This window comes from Olea europaea, unplaced genomic scaffold, assembly GCF_002742605.1.
Source record: "Olea europaea var. sylvestris unplaced genomic scaffold, O_europaea_v1 scaffold6848, whole genome shotgun sequence".
Lineage (NCBI taxonomy): Eukaryota > Viridiplantae > Streptophyta > Magnoliopsida > Lamiales > Oleaceae > Olea > Olea europaea.
In genome coordinates, this window is record NW_019265236.1 from 1 (window position 1) to 5,945 (window position 5,945).

Consider the following 5,945-nt stretch of genomic DNA (forward strand, 5'->3'; position numbering starts at 1 on the left):
TATCAACACACAGAGTGGGCGTGAAAATGGAGAAAGACTCGTCAAAAGATGCGAATTCAAACAAAACTGAACCAGAAATGGAGTTGCAATGGAGGCTCTACGAGGTGTATAATGAGCTGCACGGGTTGGCACAGGAGTTCGAGACACCGTTCGATGCTCCGACGGTGCTGATGGTGAGCCACCAGACCAACGGCAAGAGTGCACTTGTTGAGGCCCTCATGGGCTTTCAATTCAACCATGTTGGCGGTGGCACCAAGACTCGCTGTCCTATTACTCTCCACATGAAGTATAACCCGGATTGTCATTCTCCCCTATGCAATTTGTTGGCCGAGTCTGACCCATCTGTTTTCCAGGAAAAATCCCTCCAAGAAATTCAGGTTGTCATGCTTTAACCACAAACACCCAAAAAGATAGTACTTTTATATGTATGAATGAATATCGAGTTAAATGTTTCGTTAGCCACTGAACTTTGGGATATGTCACGACTTACCCACCGAACTTACAAAATTGTCCCATTGGCTACTAAACTTCAATCCGTTACTGCTCATTACCCATGGGCTCAAATCCGTCAATTAACGTGTCTACGTGGCGGATGGAAAATCTAGTTGGCCCGTTAAATCCTTACAAGTCTTAAATGATTTGCCAAATAATGTACCACCTCAGCATTTAACTCACGACTTTCACTGAAAACATTTCTCCCAAGTCAGATCATCTCCTCAAAATCTTCACTCAAGAACCCTAGGTGAGAACCATTCTTCACTCAAGAACCCTAGGTGAGAACCATCTTCTCCAGTATCTGTCAAACCCTTGGTTCTTGAAATCCAGTGCTCCCAAATCTCACGCGAAGTCATCTGCGTTAATACAAAATCCAAACCCCTGGGCGTGAAATCAATTTCCTCCAAGTCAATTGTTGTAGGTCGCGATCCTCAATTTATTCAATCAGCGAGAAGAGTGTGAGGAAACCCAACATCTGACCGGCAGGATACAGTAATCAAGTCTTCGTTGGAGCGCGATCGTGATTTGAATTGCATTGAAGGTAAAGCAATGAAAGAAGAAGACATACTCGGGGTTATTTTTTTTTTTTTTAAATTATATTCTGAAAATTACACTAATGGAAATATAGACATCGAACATTGTCACTGGTGCAACTTTCGATGAATCCCTGTTTGAATTGATTGGAAAGGTAATGCAAATCAGTTTCATTAGGCTTACTGCACTGACAAGCATGTTTTTAGTTGTTATTATTATTATTATTAATTTTTTTTTTTTGGGTGATAATCTGATTTTCAATTTGGTTATATTTTACTTATTTTATTGTGTTCCTTAGTTCAAGACTTCCTTAAGCTTGTTGATTAACTACATTATCTGAATTTGGTAATTGCATTTGTAATCATTATCCTAAGCCTTTGTCTACCGTTCAAGGTAATAGGAATTGGGACTGGTTGTGCATGGAAACAGCTTCATTAAATTGTGAAGTAGATATACCACACCAACAATTCGAAGCAGATCAAGGATGGAACAATTGTGAAGCAGCCATGTACTAACGTCGACAGTTCAGTGGCTATTGTTTCAACTGAATTTGTATTTTGTAATGTCCAATGTTTTGCTTTTGGCATGTAAATTGACGTCAGATTGGGATGTTACAATGTTGTTGAGATAGAACATATTCACATTAATGAAATCAGTGTATTGTTGCTGCCATGACTATTTAAAGCACTAGGTGTTGAGATGAATGATGTTTAAAGCACTTGATGAAATCAGTATGTTGCTGTTTAAAGCACTCCGTTGGTTCTTGTTGATGTGTCCAACCGATGATGTGAACTTTGAAGATGTCGTTGACGACGTGATTTACAGCAAGCTCCAACTTTCAGTCTTTCAGTTTTTGGGGTGATTCAAGTGATACATCCGATGATGAACTGGAGTTATCAAGTTTGTTGAAGAGCGTTATTAGAATAACTGAAGAAAAGGACGTGGACATCTCCGTCAAATTTACTTTCGGCAAGGGAGAAGGGAAAGAGCAACGGGAAACCAAATGGAGGAGCTTTGTGAACTTGAACTGCTTATGTTTAAATTTTTTTGTAGGCTTGAAAATTAGGAAGTAGCTCAATCCCAGGAACTTCAATTTCGCGTTTGTAATTTGAAGTGTGTAATACCCCAATGAAACGACTATGTTATTTTATATGAATGTAATTTGGATGCATGGTATCAGAATGTGAATGCACATTGTATGAAATATTTCAATTTGATCAACTTCCTATACTGATTTTTGAGGACTCATTGATGTCAGCCTGTGATGCCTAATTCAGACTTTGACTATGGAAAAAAACTACCTTATGTTCAACTTTGACAAACAACAAATCATTCAGTTAAAAATTTATTTACTTTCATTTAAAGCGGACTTGAGTGTCCTGCTGTTCCTAAGAGGCAAAATCCACGCATACAAGTCAAGAGAATTATCAAGTGGACCTGATTGTTTGCTTCCTGTGCAGTCAAGAAGAAAATAGACCTGATTTACACCAAAAAATCAGGTTTACACCAAAAGAAAAAAACCTTGACACTCCCTCTTTGAAACCTGATTTTTGTTGACACAGGTGGGAAATATTCACAAATTGGTGATTTAACTTCAGTATTGGCTGGAGTGAAATTTACCATAAGGTGAGGTTTTTTGTTACAGATACAGATTAACTTGTAGCTACTTTTCCCAACTAATATGAGGACATCACAACAAATATTCAGCAGCAGCTCAAGAAAACCTCATCAAATTTCAATCTCCAGTCATACACTAACAAACTCATAAATCACATCAACATATGTGTTCTAAGTGAGGCATAGTTACTTGCTGAGTGAGGCTTTGCCAAACTTGCTTTGTTTCATTGCTAATAATTATGTGTTCTAAGTGAGGCATAGTTGATTTGGGAATAGATTTTTTATTTGTTATAATTCTGTAGGCATAAGACATTTGTAAATGTTTTAACGATATGCTGTGTAAATAAATCTACATTCATGAAGTTTTGTAACATAAATCCCCAAGTTCGTTTTTCTCCTGAAATTATGCCCTCAAATAAACATAGTATCCATTCTGGGCACAATGATCACACCCAAATTTCATTGTTCGGATTAGTTTTATGTAGTAGGAAAAGTAAAAAAATCTTGTTCTAGATAGTTACTTTTGCTGAAGTAGAGAGTTCACATGTCAATTTTGCAGGGGATAGAAACTTGAATGGAAGGAGGAGTAATAGCCTGTTCACATTGTCACGTTGATGCAGATATTCTAGGATGAAGGCGTGTGAGATCTGTGTTTCTAAATAAATGGAACATGATTGAGTAAATAAAAGGAGAGAAACACTGGATCGCACTTACGAAGAATATTGTTAACGAAGAAAGAACTGTGCACTTGCATCACAACTTCAAGCCCCAGAGGTTAAAGCATATCCAAGGATGGGAGCATAGTATACGAAAGAAATGTAAAAACATAAACTTTTTATACAAACGGAGTAGGATCTAAATTGAGTAATATCTTACTCAAAAATGACTTTTTTAGTTTATATATGTCTTTGGTAGAAAAATTCCTGTATTAAACTTCCTCAAGCTATAATTTCATAAAGGTGTGCGGAAGCAGCTTCTAAGAAACCGATGACAAATAATAATAAACGCCTTTGTGGAGGAAACGTTATTTGTAACTGCATTAATTTTTGAAGTTTACATTTCAAATTGCTGGTAGGCTTAATCATGAGATAATTACTTATCAAAATTTGCTTAATCTTGTGTAGGCATTTATTGAAGCTGAGAACATGAGGCTGGAACATGAACCTTATCAGTTCTCATCAAAAGAAATAATAATCAGAATCGAATCCAAATACTGTCCAAATCTTACCATTATTGACACTCCAGGACTTATTGCGCTTGCGCCTGCTCGAAAAAATCGTTCTTTACAGGTTAAAGGACGAAAATAAAATTATATATCTATCACTTCTGAAGCAATTATGTGTTAAATGTTGTGAACCTATCAATGGCAGGCTCAAGCTCGTGCCGTGGAATCTATGGTGCAAGCCAAAATGCAGCACAAAGAATTCATTATATTATGTCTTGAAGATTGCAACGATTGGAGTAATGCTACAATGCAGAGGATTGTGATGCAAGTACGTTACAGTTTTGTCCTATATCTATTAATTTTATGAGGTCTTTTTGGGAAATTATGATGGTCAAAAGAAATAATTGAGTACCTTAGAAGTTCTGACACTAAGCACAATTTTTTTTTACATTCTCATATAGATTGATCCTGAACTTTCAAGGACTGTAATTGTCTCAACAAAGCTTGACACAAAAATACCTCAGTTCGCACGAGCTTCAGATGTGGATGTTTTTCTTTCACCACCTGCATGCACTCTTGATGGTTTCATGTTAGGCGATTCACCCTTTTTCACATCTGTTCCTTCTGGGAGAGTTGGGTCTGGTCATGAATCTGTTTACAGATCGATTGATGAGTTTAAACAGGTTAGATCTCAATATCTGCCTAAATGCATTATTGTCTGAGTTAGTTGTATTAGAGGTCAATGATGCTGATAAGGGCACCTAATGGATGCCCTTATGTGTGTTTGAGCAACTAATTTAACTAGTAAACATATGTTGGTTCTCCTTTTTGTCTTCTAGTTTTAAGAATACCCCACCTTATACAATGAAATCCAGAGCATTTTTTTTTTCAATATTCCATGCAAACTATCTTTGGGAAATAAAAGCAGTATTTCTAATATAATTAGGCTGTGGGGTGCTAATATCATATGATGTTCCACTTTTGCATGCCATGCAATATAAAATCGAGCATACAAAAACTGTATAATGGCATTTGTTCATCGTGCTGAATTAGGATTTTTTATCTTGACACTGTAAACAGAGTGTTATGTTCCACAATAAATGATTCTCCATGTTTGGTGGCTTTTCTTGTATAACTTGTGCACCCATTGGCACATTTGTCATAGATTAGAATATTAGTTATCGTGTAAATACTAAAATCACTCACTCACTATCAAATAGACTCAATCTTTTCTGTCCATTACGATTCCACCTTAGCGTCTTCTACTTTTAATAGGCAATTAACTAGATCAGAAAAATCTGTTACTTGCTGAGAATACATTTTTCTCGTAAGGTCACTTGAAACAAGATTCTTTGGTTTAGGGCCCTTTTGTGTTTGTCACTCAAAGTATTGCTTTGGAAGAGTAAGGTAAAAAATAAAAAGATTTGGCTAACACTACCCATTGTTGCTTCATTTCCCCTTCATCAATGTAAAAGCAGCAGTGCCCTAAAGTAGTCACAATATAAAACTTCAGTAAATATTGAATACACGATATCCTCAATTGAAAACTTCGGGTACTTTTATCAATGTTTAAGCAATCGTTACTGGTCTTACCAGAATACACCAGCTTATATTGGGTGGTAGTGAAAGTCTCGGACACCAATGAATGGTACCAGACAGAAACTTTTTAGTTTCTATAACATTTCTTATGTATAGTTAACCCATTGTACATATAGTAACATCATTGTAATTATTTTTTCTTAAGATATAATATTCTCAAATACTAATAATATTTTCATCAGTGTACTTTGGTGCTTATTTCATCCATATATGTCATTGTTATATGAATTTGCTAGTATGTCTTTAAAATATTTTAATTGATATATTATCCATCTAAAAATAAATCTGATTTGGTATCTGAGGAGACATCGATAATGATATACCAAGAGGTTATTTGAGATGTTTTTACTTGTGCTATTTATATATTGGCTTTTCAGTTTTCATTAATGCTCAGCAAAATTTGTCTACTTGTATGATAGTCCATGTTTGGTTGAATAATTACTTTTTGCGTTTGTTTTGGGACAACTATCATGTTGGATAAAGACACATGGTTCTAGTATAGGATTGGGCATATTTGGCCCAATGCTGTGGCGTG

At 35.9% G+C, this 5,945-nt stretch overlaps 1 long non-coding RNA gene across 1 annotated transcript; it reads left to right on the forward strand.

The window, feature by feature from the left end:
* Positions 1–668: 668 nt before the first annotated feature.
* Positions 669–1,701, forward strand: LOC111390500. Its single transcript, XR_002701927.1, has 3 exons — positions 669–742; positions 774–1,036; positions 1,430–1,701. It is a non-coding gene; the product is annotated as an uncharacterized LOC111390500 (long non-coding RNA).
* The last annotated feature ends 4,244 nt before the right edge of the window (positions 1,702–5,945 follow it).